Source organism: Panthera leo, chromosome C2, assembly GCF_018350215.1.
Source record: "Panthera leo isolate Ple1 chromosome C2, P.leo_Ple1_pat1.1, whole genome shotgun sequence".
Classification (NCBI taxonomy): domain Eukaryota; kingdom Metazoa; phylum Chordata; class Mammalia; order Carnivora; family Felidae; genus Panthera; species Panthera leo.
Window position 1 is genome coordinate 103,294,286 of NC_056687.1, and position 17,577 is coordinate 103,311,862.

Consider the following 17,577-nt stretch of genomic DNA (forward strand, 5'->3'; position numbering starts at 1 on the left):
CACCACTCAAACACCCAACGCTGTGCTTCTGTGGATCCATCCCTCCTGTGGTGGGTCTGACTCCCTCCTGGTGCCGCAGAGCCCCTCCCAAAGTGGATCTCTGAAGGAAAAGCGAGCTGAGCCTGCCCCTCCCACCCCTGTGCACCTTGCCGATCCACCCCAGCTAATACGCCAGATCCCCAGCACCACAAGCCTGGCAGTGTGCAAGTAGCCCAGATGGGCCACGCCACCCCACAGGGAATCCTGCCCCTAGGAGAGGGGAAGAGAAGGCACACACCAGTCTGACTGTGGCCCCAGCAGTGGGCTGGGGGCAGACATCAGGTCTGACTGCGGCCCCGCCCACCAACTCCAGTTACACACCACAGCACAGGGGAAGTGCCCTGCAGGTCCGCACCACTCCAGGGACTATCCAAAATGACGAAACGGAAGAATTCCCCTCAGAAAAACGTCCAGGAAATAACAACAGCTAACGAACTGATCAAAAATGATTTAAACAATATAACAGAAAGTAAATTTAGAATAATAGTCATAAAATTAATCGCTGGGCTTGAAAACAGTATAAAGGACAGCAGAGAATCTCTTGCTACAGAGATCAAGGGACTAAGGAACAGCCAGGAGGAGCTAAAAAATGCTATCAACGAGATGCAAAATAAAATGGAGACAACTACGGCTCGGATTGAAGAGGCAGAGGAGAGAATAGGTGAACTAGAAGATAAAATTATGGAAAAAGAGGAAGCTGAGAAAAATAGAGATAAAAAAAAATCCAGGAGTATGAGGGGAAAATTAGAGAACTAAGTGATGCACTAAAGAGAAATAATCTACACATAATTGGTATTCCAGAGGAGGAAGAGAGAGGGAAAGGTGCTGAAGGTGTACTTGAAGAAATCATAGCTGAGAACTTCCCTGATCTGGGGAAGGAAAAAGACATTGAAATCCAAGAGGCACAGAGAACTCCCTTCAGACGTAACTTGTATTGATCTTCTGCATGACATATCATAGTGAAACTGGCAAAATACAGGGATAAAGAGAAAATTCTGAAAGCAGCTAGGGATAAACATGCTCTAACATATAAAGGGAGACTGATAAGAGTCATGACGGATCTCTCTACTGAAACTTGGCAGGCCAGAAAGGAATGGCAGGAGATCTTCAATGTGATCAACAGGAAAAAAAAGGAGCCGAGAATCCTTTATCCAGAAAATCTGTCATTTAGAATAGAAGGAGAGATAAAGGTCTTCCCAAACAAACAAAAACTGAAGGAATTCATCACCACTAAACCAGCCCTACAAGAGATCCTAAGGGGGATCCTGTGAGACAAAGTACCAGAGACATCACTACAAGCATGAAACCTACAGACATCACAATGACTCTAAACCCATATCTTTTTATAATAACACTGAACGTAAATGGACTAAATGTGCCAACCAAAAGACATAGGGTAACAGAATGGATAAAAAAACAAGACCCATCTGTTTGCTGTCTACAAGAGACTCCTTTTAGACCTGAGGACACCTTCAGATTGAAAGTGAGGGGATGGAGAACTATTTATCATGCTACTGGAAGCCAAAAGAAAGCTGGAGTAGCCATACTTATATCAGACAAACTAGACTTTAAATTAAAGGCTGTAACAAGAGATGAAGAAGGGTATTATATAATAATTACAGGGTCTATCCATCAGGAAGAGCTAACAATTATAAATGTCTATGCACCGAATACAGGAGCCCCCAAATATATAAAACAATTACTCACAAACGTAAGCAACCTTATTGCAGGGGACTTTAACACCCCACTTACAGAAATGGATAGATCATCTAGACACACGGTCAATAAAGAAACAAGGGCCCTGAATGATACATTGGATCAGATGGACTTGACAGATATATTTAGAACTCTGCATCCCAAAGCAACAGAATATACTTTCTTCTCGAGTGCACATAGAACATTCTCCAAGATAGATCACATACTGGGTCACAAAACAGCCCTTCATAAGTGTACAAGAATTGAGATCATACCATGCATACTTTCAGACCACAATGCTATGAAGCTTGAAATCAACCACAGGAAAAAGTCTGGAAAACCTCCAAAAGCATGGAGGTTAAAGAACACCCTACTAAAGAATGAATGGGTCAACCAGGCAATTAAAGAAATTAAAAAATATATGGAAACAAACGAAAATGAAAATACAACAATCCAAACGCTTTGGGACGCAGCGAAGGCAGTCCTGAGAGGAAAATACATTGCAGTCCAGGCCTATCTCAAGAAACAAGAAAAATCCCAAATACAAAATCTAACAGCACACCTAAAGGAAATAGAAGCAGAACAGCAAAGACACCCTACACCCAGCAGAAGAAGAGAAATAATAAAGATTAGAGCAGAAATAAAAATATAGAATCTAAAAAAACTGTAGAGCAGATCAATGAAACCAAGAGTTGGTTTTTTGAAAAAATCAAAAAAATTGATAATCCTCTAGCCAGGCTTCCCAAAAAGAAAAGGGAGATGACCCAAATCGATAAAATCATGAATAAAAATGGAATTATTACAACCAATCCCTCAGAAATACAAGCAATTATCAGGGAATACTATGAAAAACTATATGCCAACAAACTGGACAACCTGGAAGAAATGGACAAATTCCTAAACACCCCCACGCTTCCAAAACTCAATCAGGAGGAAATAGAAAGCTTGAACAGACCCATAACCAGCGAAGAAATTGAATCAGTCATCAAAAATCTCCCAACAAATAAGAGTCCAGGACCAGATGGCTTCCCAGGGGAGTTCTACCAGACGTTTAAAGCAGAGATAATACCTATCCTTCTCAAGCTATTCCAAAAAATAGAAAGGGAAGGAAAACTTCCAGACTCATTCTATGAAGCCAGTATTACTTTGATTCCTAAACCACACAGAGACCCAGTAAAAAAAGAGAACTACAGGCCAATATCCCTGATGAATATGGATGCAAAAATTCTCAATAAGATACTAGCAAATCGAATTCAACAGCATATAAAAAGAATTATTCACCATGATCAAGTGGGATTCATTCCTGGGATGCAGGGCTGGTTCAACATTCACAAAACAATCAACGTGATACATCACATTAATAAAAGAAAAGATAAGAACCATATGGCCCTGTCAATCGATGCAGAAAAAGCATTTGACAAAATTCAGCATCCTTTCTTAATAAAAACCCTTGAGAAAGTTGGTATAGAAGGAACATACTTAAACATCATAAAAGCCATTTATGAAAAGCCCACAGCTAATATCGTCCTCAATGGGGAAAAACTGAGAGCTTTCCCCCTGAGATCAGGAACACAACAGGGATGCCCACTCTCACCGCTGTTGTTTAACATAGTGTTGGAAGTGCTAGCATCAGCAATCAGACAACAAAAGGAAATCAAAGGCATCAAAATTGGCAAAGATGAAATTAAGCTTTCACTTTTTGCAGATGACATGATATTATACATGGAAAACCCGATAGACTCCACCAAAAGTCCGCTAGAGCTGATATAAAAACAATGCCTCTGTTATTATTTTGATTATTGGTATTTCACTTTTTAAATTCCTTGTTTAGTTAGGGTTCAACATAGATTCAGTAAAACATGGAATTTTAAGCATAAGGCATCAAGAATTAAAATCTAGAATAAAAATGTCCAGATGAGAAAAATTTTTAAGTTGTCTTCATGCACTCAATTTACAATTATAACTTTAATTAGAACATCTTAACTGCTCCATTACTTGCTGTGGGTTTTTTTTTCCCTAATTCTATTTTTGTTGCCTTAATATTTCTGTCCTAAACTGCATTATAAGATTGTATAGCTATAAATTCCTTAGTAGCATTTTGGAAATAAAATAACCAATATATATACATATATATATGTATATATATATGTGTGTGTATATATATATATATATATATATATATATATATATCAAATATATATCAAATGTATATATATCAAATATATATATATATATATAATATATATTTGAATCTAACCAGAAACATACATATAAGAGACAATGACGTTTTTGGTGAAAAACATGATTTAACTCCCTTTCCCCATATTACTTTGTTTTAAAGCATGTTGGAAGATGCTGACATAAATTATTTGAAAGCTATTTTAACTGTGACAACCAGGGAATTAAAAGTTTTAAGTTCTGAGGAAAGGAATGGAGTGGGATGCAAAGTTGTTGACACCCACTGCTTTCTTGACTTCACCAACTTGCGGAATAACCTGAGTAACTAATAGGGTTACTTTTGTAATCACGGATGGCTGTGTCCTCAGAAAAGCGCACTGTATGGGGACAAACTCTGCAATACTTTCTCCAGAGGTTCCTAACCCGTTAGGACTCAAACCCTCCACGAATGTATGTCTGTGTACACACACTGAAACTTGGTGCACCATTCCAAGATCTCTACCCATCCCACAAAGCCCATCCAGGGGTCCTTGTTGAACCTCTTCTAGATCCCGTTTTTGAAGGTTCTGACAGATTGAGGCGAACTGAACCAAACAAACGTGACTTTTGTCCTGTTCAGTGCTGTATCAGCCTTACCTAGAGTGACAGCTGAGTGTTACCAATTGGTAACCAACATGTGATAGATATCAGATCAAAATGCAGATTTTACAGAGAAAATTTTGAAAACTGGTCCCCTGACTCTTGGATGAGTCAGCCAGGCTAAGAATTTAAAGAAAGAAAGAAAAAAAAAAAAAAGGTCAGAGAAAGGATTTTAGTTGAAGGATTCCTTTGGACAAAATCACAGTGTCACCTTCAAATACCCTTCACCTAACTGCTCCCTCACCTCAAGCCTAGTAACCAGGGACTTCAATGAGCTACTCAGAGAGCCCAGTCCATGTGACTTACATCCCTCCTATTGGGAGACAGAGTAGAGTGGAAGCTGACTCCTGACCTGGGAAATCCAAGGGGGTGCACACGAGTGACTGACTACCGTAGAGGGGAATTACTGACAAGAGCTGGAACTGACCCATACTCCCAGAAATAAGCAAAGGAACGAACACAAAAGTGTTTCCATGTACCTGCACTGACTGTCCACAAGTAAGAGCCAACTTGAGGTCAACATGAGTCTGGTCCAGAAGGCAGGAAAAGACTCAAGCAACAAAAAGCATATGTGGAGTCCAGACATCCTAGAGCTCACAGACAAAGGCGCAAACATCCACCGACATTGATTTGCAACCCCTGCTCTTCCCAAGACAAAGTCAGGTGAGAAATCCCCAGCAATGGGAATCATAGGAAAGAACCCTAGACAGTGAACTTTAAGTACCTGCCTGAGCCAGCTCACAGCAGCACATTTCAGGGAGGAGCTCTCTCACCCCCTGCCTCTCTCCTCTCCCCTCTCTCCTTTCTTCCCTGCTAGGAATAATAAGAAGCTGGGACTTGAGAGAAGAGGTAAGGAAGAAAGAAAAGAAGGACGATGATTCTCTCTCCCACACAGGGGGCCCAGCTGAGGGAAAGGAGAGGATGGGTGACAAATCAGTTATGAAATGGGGGTTATTGTGGAGAACCGAAGATTCTAATTTCTGAATTGTTTGTGACTTGAATCCATTGTGGGCATGTCTTTTACTTAGGTAAAGTTCACTGAACCTGCTCACATTTTTTTAGTGAAAAAGCCTCTTCCACTAAATAGAACTTTAGGGAGATCGGGGAGACAAAGACCAAATTGCATTTTGATCGTGTCTCTCAAATCATTTGTTCAATCTATATGTACATTCAATCTATAGCATGAAAATTTAACAGCATTTAGGAGGTTGCAAACTTTTGGCACGCAAGCTGATAAACCTAGGAGATAAGTTTGTTTCACTGCCAAAACGATATTTTTAATCTAATGTGAATGCCTTTAGGCAAAATAGACATCCTCCAGTTCAATCTCTGTGTGGCTTACACCCCCTCCCACCTACCCTTCAGAGTCAGCCCTTGATGTGCCTGCCTAATCAGTGAAGGCATGTGAGTTTGACATAGGAGTGCCTCCACCTGAGAGTAGCAGAGATGGATTTTATTTGGATTCAAGCAATTGAGTCAAAATTCTAGCTCCATTATATATTGGCTTAGTGACCATGAACAAGACAGTTAATGTGTCTGAAAGTTCTGATCTATAACATATATCAAATGTATGTCTTACCAGATTCCTTCAAAGTTAAATAAGATACTGTGTGCAAGACATCTAGCACAGAGTGATGGCCCAGTGAATATTAGCTTCCTTCTTCCTCTTTATTTTTTATTGCTCAGTTCATTAGATGAGAAAATAGGGTTGTATAAATAACTGTTCATTACATATACTGCTAGCTTTTCTTTGAGCTGTTTTGAAGGCTTTAGCAAAATTACATTAAGGGAAAATTCTACCTAATTATAAATAATAACCAAAAATTGAGTTGGCCTCAATTAAAACAATTTCATCCAAGATTCTTCAAAACATTAAAGTTGAAATATGTGGCAACAGTGTAATTAAAAAGTCAAAAGTCTTGTAATTGCCTTGTTTTTGCAGTGAGTAAAGGTAAATGCATGAAATTTTTTAATTCTCTCCAAAGGACTGTGTTTACCTTTCACTTGGCCTCATCAATTTTTATTTGTTTTTTACTGTCATATTAAGGTCCTTTTCAATGACTACTTCAATAACTGTAACTTCAGGGTGATTAAGCTTCGTCTTTGAGTGAGCAGTTTTAACTGCTGGCTTTTCCAAGGAATTTCACATTCTGACTGGCATCAACGACTCACCAAGTGAAGAGTTAGAATGGCTTATTAATAGATCGAATTCTAAATGAAGGTTGTATTTATGTTGACATGACTATAAATTAAGACAGTCAAAGCATCTCAGAAGGAAGAGTAATCCAAGCAGTTACCTTGTCCAAACATATATTCTGGATAGGAGCCTCTCAATCATCTCTCTGATAAATGATTCTCCCCCTCTGCTTGGAAACCTCCAGTGAAACAACTCACCATGACCGGGAGCATCTCATTAAATTTTAGGGCAAGTACAATTTTTAGACAGTGTTGTTGTTTTTTGTTTTTATCAGAAACTGAAATTGATGGCTCATTAGCAGAGATCCGTCCAGTTGCTATATCAGATCCCTCCATTCAGAGCCATTCAAATTTTGTCTGCTTAGAGTCCTGAACCTAATGTCATCTAAGATGTTAAGCCAGCTGGCAGTTGTCTCTAAACGCAAAAAAATTGATCTTTTTAAAGGGGTGTGTATGTGCTTAACTTCTTTATGAATGATTTCTAATATAAGCAAAGTTTCTGGTCAGTGTTACAGATGGATGGTATCTGGTAAAAGTGGAATCCTCAACTTACAAGAGAAATCCCTTTTTCCACATCACTGAATATTCTTCAAAATGAAGAAATAACTAGAAAAGAAGCTGAGGAACCCACATAACCTGCAGTGACTTTTGTGATTGTAGCTTTCCTATTTACCAGACTCCATGCTGAATGCCTTATTCTTACATAAACCTCCAGTCACCCCAGGTAAGTACTATCATTGTTGCCTTTCATAGTAAGGAAACAGGGAGAGAGAGCACGTGCACGCTTGCGTGCACATGTGAGAAAGAGAGAGCAATTGTCCAAATTTACACAAGTAGGAGGCAGGCTTCTCACACTATCAGTTGGTTCCCAGAGCGCAGTATCTTCACCACTGTGCAATCAATGGCTTTATCAGCAGCCAGTTACCCAAAAAATTTAATGCGAAGTTCCTAACCTATATTCTGGGTTTTCTTCTTCAGAGACTACCTATGCAATCCATAATCTACTTAACTTCTTCAGTCATGTTTTTCATAAGTTATACACATTTTAAGGTCTGGGTCAGGAACATGTGAAATCCAGGAGAGTAGTTCAAGATGGTTTCCAGGAGTATAAATGGTGCCGATGCCAGGTAAAACTGCAAAATTCATCCCTTCTTCTCTCTGTCTAGATAACACTCTCCACCTTACTCTCATAAAGAAGTCAGGATAGTTAGAGCGCTGGTGGGAAGTTGGTCAGTTGATGAGCTCTTAAACTATTTAGGCTGTTAACGGACTGATCAACTATTGGAGACCATTTCTTTTATATTCCTGAAGCCTGGTGGTACCAATTATAACTAACCCTCAGCTAACAAATCAAGTAAGCTTCTCTCAGATGACAAGATCTAGGAGAGCTTTGCCCACCCCACCCACATGTAACATGGATCACCCCCCTCAACACCCACATGCAAACATACAGGCACACAGGCATTCATTCACACATGTGAATAAATGAAGACCAAACATGCTAAATCTGAAATAACATCCAACATTTAGGCTATACTCTCCAACCCAGGTAATCTAAGAAGCAGAATGGCCCCAGGATTATAACAGTGGACTAAATTACTCAACTTTTATTTTCACAGACTACTACCTATTAGCTATACCAATGAGAGGAGACAGGCTTCTAATGTACCTTGCTGGACCAACTATCCCTCATGTCCTCGTAATAGAAGCCCCAACATGACCGAACCTCCAGTAACCCCATTAGGTTCCTACTCCAAGAGTGGGTCTGGAATAACCTTAACCAATCGTTGTAATCCTATCCCTCTTTGCCAATGATTAGTTCAGCAACCTAGGTTTAAGCCAATTAACACACTCCATAGGTTCCCATGAAGACCATTTCTGGCCTAGGGATGAGCACTTGACCAAAGCAGACAGAGAAAGCCTGAAGAGTGGACTTTATTCCACTTACCACTGATGGTAAGGACATCAGTTCAGGAAACTTATTCACAAAAACCTAAAGTAAAACCAATAGTTTATTATTCTATAAAATTCAAGCTTGTAAGGTAGCTGTCCCCCACAAAGCTGTCAAATGGCCCAGCCCCTTTCTTCTACCTTACCACTCTGCCTTTTTCCATACCAGACTTCCATCTCAAGGACTAAGCCCACCAACAAACCCTCAGTCCATTACATAGAAGAGGAGATTTATCATAGAGATTGACTTACATGATTATTGAGGCCGCAAAGTCCCACAATCTGCCATCTGCAAGCTGGAGAAAAATGGTTCAATTCAATGAAGTCCACAGGCCTAATAACCAGGGAAGTCGATGGTGTAAGTCCCATTACGAGTCCAAAAGTCAGAAAATGGAAGGAGTACAACTGAGTAAGTCCTGGTCTGAGTTTATAGTCTCAAAAACAAGAAGCACCAATAACTCAGGGTATCCCAGTTCAGGCAAGGAGCAAATTTGCCCTTCCTCCTCCTTTTTATTCTCTTCAGGCCCTCAGTAGATTGAATGATGGTCACCTGCATTAGTGAAGATGATTTGCTCAGTCTGCTGATTCAGTGCTAACCTCTTCCAGAAACATCCTCACAGACACCCAGAATAACATTTTACCAGCTATGTGGGCATCTCTTAGCCTAGACAAGTTGACACATAAAATTAACCATCCAGTATGTGACAAGGAAGAATAGATATTGGGTAAAAACTAAAGTGTCTGACATATTGGGGGATCATTATTTCCTTTGGGACAAGATCAAGGACGCATGTTTCCTTGGATGTTGCTGGCAACCATGTCATTACAATGAAAGATGCCAGCCTGAGAATAAAGGCAATGCACAGCAGAGCAAAGAGCCAAGAAAATAACAGAAATACAGTGAGTATCCTGGTCTCGTGGCTGGGGCCCACACTACCTCTTGACCACCTGTTAAGTGAGATAATAAATCTCTTTATTGGTTGAATTAGGTTTCCCATTAGTAACAGCTGAAAGGACCCAACCACATAATGTGATAAAAGGAGAAGGAGAGAAGCAATTGGACCCTAATTATCTCATAACAATTTAATGAGGGCTTTAATTTCTCTCTTTAGATGCAAGATCAAATTTCTCTACTAGTTTCTACTCTATCCCCTTAATACATTTTCTGTGGCTTCAAGAATACTAGCAAGCAGTTTTCTACAGGAATGTTTTACATCATCTATATTTAAAAACAGAACTAGGGGCACGTGGGTGGCTCAGTCGGTGAAGCGTCTGACTCTTGATCTCAGCTCAGGTTGATCTCATGATTCCTGGGATCGATCCCCGTGTCGGGCTCTGCCCTGGCAGTGTGAAGCCTGCTTGGGATTCTCTCTCTCTCGCCGTCTCTCTCTGCCCCTTCCCTGCTTGAGCTCTCTAAATAAATAAACAAACAAACATTTAAAAACAGAACTAATTTGATGCACACAACAGTATGGGCTGCCTTGTACAGAATTGGGAGTCACTCTAAGCATGGTACACAATGATGCTTCTTAATTAGAGAGGTTCATTGTGATCTCTACATCTATTGAAATTACTCAATGGCTCAGTGTTAAGTATTGGTCACTGAAGCTTCAGAAGTGTTAATAATAATCTACAATCATTATCGTTGCACGCTAAGAACAACATCTAATACCAGCATAAAATACAAAACTACCAGAAGGAATGGATAATGTGATGTTTTCATCACTCTATGAAATGTCCTCCAGTCACTTAAATATTTGCACAAAATACACTGCATTGAAGCTTTTCTAAGTTTTAATCCACAATACTATAACCAAGTTTAGCTCACAAGTTCATACCTCAGATGGAGATTTATAGTCACATAGCAAAGACCGATTTATGCTTTTTCCCACACACAGGGAAAATGACGACTTCTGTCACTTGTTAGAGCAGAAATTATGGCAATATACCACCTGGTTTTGCAGGGGAAAATTGGTTGGAAGGCACATTCCTCAACTAAACAAAACATAAAGACTCTTATCAGTAACATAGTAATTATATGTAGCTTAATCTACACGGCAAAACATTCACTATCTCTCCCACTCCATCCCAAACTCCCCCGCTAAAAAAAAAAAATGTGTTGTCATGTTTGAAGACCTATGGGCCACTCTAATCCTGCCTGAAGAGCTAGCATTATCATATCAGATGTAAATTAATGAATAACTGCACAGACATTTCTCACAAATGGATACCTCCAAATTCTGATAGCCTGAATTTGAATTTTTCCCACAGCAATCTCACCCCAACGCGAGCATTTCAGGTCATTACTATGTATCCACTTCTAACATCAACTTTTCTACTGTAACATGAAAGAAAATCTGAGAAAAGAACATTTCCTTTGAAATGTAGTATTTTCTAATGGCTTCTATCGGAACGCTTCTGAGAGACATTTCATTCAGTTTATCTGTAGAAATTATTTTACGAAACAAGTACATAAATACATACATGCATGCATATATACAAACATCGCGGTAGGCTGTTTTGAATAGCAAACATTCACCTACCATCTCCCACCCTTGCCCTATGGAAAAGTATACTTCTCAGCCCAGCTATGGGTTTGGTCAAATGACTTTCTTTGCAAATGGAATTTGAGTGAATATAATTTATACCATGTCCTACCAGAAACTTTTAGTGGAATTGCAAGTTTCTGTCATTTGTTGAGCTTTAGCCCTCCACCATGAAGAAAACTTTTCCTAAGTAGCCGCTTCTTCCACTTAGGTCCCAGAATGAAAGGGTATATGGGACAGACTTAAACCCCGCCCATGACCATGACCTGGAGCCCAGACTAGCAGAGCTAAGCAGAGCTGAGAGAAGCTACAACCAACCTGTAAACACATGAGTGAGAAATAAAAGTTGCAAGCCATTGAGAAATGTGGGCGTTGTTTGTCACTGCAGAAAAAGCTCACTAATAGGAATATGATACTTACAGATTTGACCAGAAAACAGTCATTGGAAACCCAAAGGGAAATTTTCTTCCTGACACTTAAATAGGTTTGTCTTTTGTTTGATCTGACACTTCTCAGTAGAGCTGAATAGCCCAAAACTGCTACACAAGTCTTGGAACATCTGATGGTAAAGGATGGGAAATCCCTATTAAAAAGTGCAAAATTCTATAGTGATTATGATAGAATGAAGCCAAATTAACCGTGAGCCTAAACTCCTTCCATATTAATCCACCTCTCAATTTCTCTCACCTTAATATCATTTGGAAATGCCATTCCTATATTCTATTCTAAGAACTATTAAGGATAAGATAGGGACCCTATCTCCATTGTATCCCCCAGTGTTTGTAAGTACCATACACTTACTTACAAAGTGTAAGTTTGGGGAGAATCTACTTCACTAGATTCTCATCAAATGCGTTCCACATGGTTGCAGCCACCTGCTGCTATTTGCAGTTCTCCAAATTCACCGACCTCTTTCTAAACTCGGCAAATCTATCTCTCAGAGCCTCTGCCAGAAATGGCCTTCCTCTCTTTTTCACCAGAAAAGGATTTTGAAACATAGTTCAATGATATCTCCTCTGTCTTTCCCAATAAACTGTCAGCTCCATGAAGGCAAAAATGCATCTTTCTTGTTCAAAACTGTATCCTCAGCATCTAGCATAATGCCTGGCATGAGGTATTATTGCATGGAGAAATAAATTAATGCAAAAGCTCCCCTACTCCTCCCAGGTGCCTTCAACCTCTTTTCTGTTCTGTTATAATTAATAAATTCTTTAATTAAAGAATTTGCAAGCTTGTATGATGATTATCAGAGCACCTGACAGTTACTGACCAATAAATATTTGAGGAGTGAACTATTGATGGTGGAAACAGACTGGATTCTCAAATCTGTGCCCCCATTCTGTTTTTAGCATACGTAACTGAGAACTGGATCCATAAGGAGAGATTAAATAATTCAGTTTGCTTGGGTTGGACATCTCAGAACCATGCTTTCTTTTCCAGCATAATCTCACCTTGAGGATGGGCAGAGACTACTTGGGTCTGACCAAGCACACACAAACTTTTTTAAATTTCTTTCCACTGCTTTGGGTCCCTCTTTCTTATCACATAAATAGCCTTCATTGCTATTTATTTTTACCTTTTCTGGTCTTTTACCCTTATTTTCAAGTTCATCTTAAATCATTCTCCTCCCTATAAGATGTTAAACTCCACTTCCCAGTTTAATGTCACTAACTTCATAAGCATGCTTTGTAATCCCCTGTAAAATCGTTACTGCAATGTTAGCACTGGTTTCTAAGACAACAGTCTCCCTGGAAAACCACACTGTAAGGCTCCCAGGCTGTCAGTAAGCCACTGATGGTCAATCTTTGTTGAAAACAGTTCTGAAATCAGTGATCCAGGTATAACCCCATATTTTTTTATCCTTTTTTTTGTGAAGCAATTATTTGTTGATAAATTTATTTTTCCTTTATCCAACATTTCTTAAAGCTATTTGGCCCAAATTCAAAGGAAACGTTTGGAAATGACAGCATTGTCGGACTTCAGAGACAAAAAAAAAAAAAAAAAATGTTTCCAATTGGTCATTCTTGCCCCCCAATCTCCTTCCAAAAAACTCCCCATCAACTTCCTAGTTTTTGAAATTCCACCATTAGCTATTCTGTTGTAGGTTTCATTTCTTTTGAAGAGATAAATATCTAGAGGCTAAGGTAACAAACAAAGAACTTTTAATCATTTACATCTAAGCATTAATTTGCTTTTTTGGAAGAAATGTTAGTACTATAAAGATAGAGAACCATCAGGGGAGCTTACTTTTGAGAGTTTGGGAAACCTAAGAAGAGTGAACAAAAGAGAGGAGGGGGTTCAGGAAACAAATTGACTTAACTTGTAGAAAAAAAGAAGTCAGTTAAAACTCAAGAGTTTTGCATGCGGTCTAAAGAACTACTGATAACCCACTGAAATTTGGCAAAAAAAAAAAAATTTAACAAGCACTTCACAAAAGAGTATATACAAATGGCCAATCATCCTATGAAAATATGTTCAACATTTTAAGTACTACTTGTACACACAACAGCATGAATGATCTCCGAGAGAGAAGGTTGAGGAGAAAAGCCAGAAATGAAAGATTACAAACTGCCTGATTTTATTTATATGAAGTTCAGGAACATACAAAATTAACCTATGATAATAGAAATTAGGGTAGTGGTTATGTTTGTGCAGTGAGGTGATTTGACTGGATGCAAGCACAAGGAAGCTTCCCAGGTACTGGAAATTTTCCGTATCATGACATGGTAGCGTTTTCATAACTCACCATTTGTTTAAACTCCTCAAGCCATACATTCAACATTTGTGCGGTTTTCTACAGGCATATCATATCCCAATATTTTTTTCATGTTTTAAAAACAATCTGTGCATCCTTGGGTCACATGTTGAGAGTTACAGAATCCAGACTTCGGATTCTTTCCCTCAAGAGAAGCTGGTGAGGTGATTATTGAGATGCTTCCTAAGCTCAAGTGAATGCCTCTGCTATCTTTGTTTTTTGTTTGTTTGTTTTTTTACTTTTGTTAGGTCAACTTCTGATTTTCCCATAGAGTTCTTTAGTCCTCTCTTGCTTGTCAATCCAAGGTCTTAGAAACAAGATTTAGGATCCCACATGGTAACACCCAATTGTGAAAATGTTGTTCTTGGATTTTTTTTTGTTTGTTTACATTTTTCACCTGCTGAGGCTGAACCTCTTGAAATGAATTGCTTACCTAGTACTCTGTGGGGTAGTTAAATAAGAACATCAATCAACCAACTGGCTGGATTAAGTGTTTTCTCAATTTTCCCTGTAATAGCCCTGGCATTTAGGTCCTTGGCCATCCCTGAGACAAAAAAGATGGAACATCCATTGTCCTCACTTAGTCGCCTCTTCCATTTGACTGTGACTTCCTTGAAGACAAGAAATTACCTCATTCATCTTTGGATCCCTGGCACGGAGCCCAGTGCCTGGTACACAGTAGGTGCTCATTAATTTCTCTCGAATTAAAATGAATGAATAAGGCCTTCACAAACCTTTTGCCAGAGGCAATTTTAACTTGCATTCAACATCCAAGGAGAGTGGGCGTGCTATTTTGGCAATAACTCTGACATTGAATAATCTGGATGTTCCAAATTTCTTGTTGCTCATTTATCCTCAAGAAAAAAAGAAGAAGAAGAAGAAGAAGAAGAAGAAGCAGGGGAGGATCGTGTTTGTGGGCCTGGCAGACACATCTCAGACTCATTGCCCTGCAGGACGGATCAGATGAGGCAGCAGCAAGACCAAGGCCACCTGCCCTGCTACTGTCTTCTGACTGCTGATGCTGCTTTCATCACTGAGCCGATGCAATTTCCTGCCACTAACCCCGCTATGGTCCACTAGGAGGTCTCGTTTGTCACTGTCATTACCTTTCGTATCAGCAAAACATCCGTCTTTAGTTGGGCCCTCCTTCAGAGTTTTGTTCAGGTGTATAGGAAACTCCTGGTCAGCATGGCCCTCCAAAACAGTGGTTCCGGGTGCCAAAATATGAAGATGAATCCGTGCACTCTGGTATACTACCTCTTTTAATACTAACTTCAACGAAAGGGTGAACCTCAACCTCATTTCAGAGGAAAAACATTTTATTTGTATGTATCCTTTATAAAACACACTTTTTTGGTATTGTTTGAAATAACTCTGATATTTCACAGGAAGGCCTGGATTAAATGCATAGCTCCAATCCAACCAGCACTATCACCTCTGATATTACACTGAGCCTAAACCCATCCTGATTTCACCTCCCCTTCCACTCATAAGCCCATCAGCTGAAAAACTAATATGTATCTGACCCGAAAAAAGGAGTCTGAACTATACATAAAATGCATCCTCTCACATTTGACTTTAATAGAGCTGGTTTTCTTACTATGTGCCAGACACAGTTCTAAGAGTTTTCCAAAGATAAATTCATTTACAACATCAAAATCCCATTTTATAGATGAGAAAACCAAGGCACGGACTAAGTGTCTTGCCCAAGGTCGCGTGGCTAGTAAATGAAATTCTAACCCAGGACATCCAGTTCCTGAGTGCACGCACTTAATTACTACAGTCAGACCAGAACGTTCTTTGGACCTAAATGTCAGGCCCAAAGCTCCCAATAGTGCTCCACAATTAACTAATTAATTCTTCAGCCCTGGCCTAGAACAAAGGAAAAAAGTATGTAGGTGTGTGTATGTTCCTGTGCACGTAAGTGTGCAATGAACAAGTGGTCCACGAAATTCTGTCCTCTATCAATTTCTCTCACAGTTTATGTCTCATGGTCACCAGTTGGGTCTCTAGAACCAGATGTTCAGAGAGAGTCTGAGGTGCAAGATGTTTATTAGGAATCAACCCCTGTGAAGGGAAGGAAAAGGAGGCAGAACTGGGCAGGGAAGAGCTAAACCATGATGAAGGCCCAGCAAAGCCTCAGTCACCCGCGGAAAGTTCTGGAGTGAGGATAGCTAATCAGGGAGGCCATGAAGGACTCCCCACCTTGCTCGGTTACCAGATCTGGGCTGCCCTGAGAAAGGTATAACCTCAAAAGAGGCAGTTCTTGCAGCTCAGGCAGAGCCTGAGGGAGCTGAACTTAGTTCCCTTAGTGGGGCATCTAGTGTTTTCCTTGATGAGGATGGTGCACTTCTATGTCTGCCAAACTCAGAGTAAAAACTAACGCTTCACAATAGGCTAAAAGTCCTACACTATCTGTGACTCCATTACCTCTCTGACCTCACCCCCTACTTCCTGCAGTCCCAATGGCCTCCTCAGCAAGCAAGATCCTACCTTAGGGATTTTGTTCTCGTACTCCCTCTGCTTCTCAGATATTCATAACTTGTTCTTTTGCTTTCTTTATATCTTAACTCAAATACTGCATCTCAGTGAGGTCTTTTCTGATGTCTATTTTAAATCCTTCTCACCCCTACCACCCAATTGTAATACTCACAACCTTCCATCCTGCCCCATTTTTCTCCATAGCATTTATCACCTTCTGATATACTGTATAACTAATAGCTTGTCAGATTTTCACTCCTTCTCCTCATAAGCTCCATAAACACAGAGGGGTTTTCTCTCCCCGTCGGGCTCACTGACTCATCCTCAGTACCTCAGCCAGGAACACAGAAATCCGAAACAAATTAGTGACTCCACAGAGAGTGTGTGAGACTTCTGCCTCATCCGCTCCTTCTACAAGCTCAGGACAAGGCAGGTTTCCACGCATTTTCCTACCTCAAGAAAGGAATATGTACATCTCTCATACCATCTCTGTTAGATGCAACATAACTCTTATAATTCAATCAACCATAAGTATGCTTTAATACTAGTTTCTAGAGCAATGAAGCCCTCCTACTAAATTTTTCCATCAAATTCACATGGAGTAAACACTAGGCTGAACGGAACACCCAAGTACAGTCCCGATTATCAGTAAAGCCCTTGCATTCACCTGCAGTTTTACAAGAGGCCCACTCTTGCACCCCCCGCTGCGATATCAGTGGATTCTTGTCCCACTTCTCATTCCCTTTTCCACTTGGGGTGCTAGCCTTGAGAAACTAGGCTAGCACCATTCTTTTCCGCATTATACCAGGTTTCACTAGCCAAGCTTTTTAGAAAACTGTCCTGCTCCATTGGTTAAGAGTGGGTTCATGGCTCCCCCACCTAACAGATAGGTGTCCTTTAGGACTTGGGGTGATTAGGCCCCAAGGTATATAACGCTTAAGGCACTGTAGACACATAAAGCTCTGTGCTTGGTACATTGGTGGGACCTAGGAAACAGTAGTTATCATGACTCCGTAATTCCCAACATTTCTCTCTCCTGCCTGTCCCCATTCATCTTAACCATTGGCAGCTGCACTGCTCCCAGTTTTTCTTCTCCCT